This window comes from Alligator sinensis, unplaced genomic scaffold (genome assembly GCF_000455745.1).
Source record: "Alligator sinensis unplaced genomic scaffold, ASM45574v1 scaffold264_1, whole genome shotgun sequence".
In the NCBI taxonomy this organism is placed as follows: Eukaryota; Metazoa; Chordata; order Crocodylia; family Alligatoridae; genus Alligator; species Alligator sinensis.
The window spans coordinates 3,968,714-3,969,825 of NW_005841831.1; positions in this window are offsets into that span (position 1 = coordinate 3,968,714).

A 1,112-nucleotide genomic window follows, 5' to 3' on the forward strand; every position below is an offset into this window, starting at 1 on the left:
TGAGCAACCCTTGCAAAGCCAGCAGACCAAGGCACTTAAGGGAACTCACCCCAGCCCCAGGCCTGGAACAAAATGTAGGCAAGGCAAGGTCCCCCAAGGGGACACTTGCGTGCCTATACACAAATGCCAGGAGCTTGGGGAACAAACAGGAGGAACTTGTTCTCCTGCTAAATGCAAATAACTATGATGTCATAGGGATAACGGAAACCTGGTGGGACTCTACCCATGACTGGGCCACAGGTATAGATGGCTATACCCTGTACAGGAGGGATCGAGTGGACAAAAGGGTCGGGGGCGTAGCTCTCTATGTCAAGGAAAGCTACGCATTGCTGCAAGCCGACACTGGCACTCATGGTGGACTTGACATCCTCTGGGTTAAAATCCATGGGGAACATGGCACAGGAGACACAATGGTGGGAATCTACTACAGATCCCCTACCCAGGGTCAAGACCTTGACCAGGAGTTCACCAGGGAATTGGCTGAGGCTGCACGATCCCAGTGTATGGTTGTCATGGGAGACTTTAACTACCCAGACATCTTGTGGGAGGAGCGCTCAGGCAAATCCGAGCAGTCGCAAAGCTTTCTCTTGTGTGTGGATGACCTCTATCTGATGCAGGAAGTCTACGGGCCGACGAGAGGTAAAGCACTGCTTGACCTCGTACTGGCAACTGGGACGACCTAATCAGTGAGCTAATGATCAAAGGGAAGCTGGGTGACAGTGACCATGAGCTGATCACCTTCACCATCTGCCATAAAGCTGGCAAGTCAGTCAGTAATACAGAAGTCCTCGACTTCAGGAAAGCTGACTTTGACAAGCTAAGGAGGCTTGTCAGAGAGGCCCTGAAGGGCCGCAACCCAAAGGAGAGGGGAGTTCAGGACAAGTGGTTGCTCCTCAAGGGAGCAATCCTGGATTCACAGGCAAAGTCTATCCCATCTCGGAGGAAAAGCAGCAAAAGGCCACAGCAGCCCCCCTGGCTCTCCAGGGAACTAGCGGACCTCCTGCGTCTTAAAAGGAAGACCTACAAAGAATGGAGGACTGGATCCACCACCAAGGAGGAATACTCTGCTCTGGTCTAGATCTGCAGAGAGCAAACCAGGAAAGCCAAGGCTG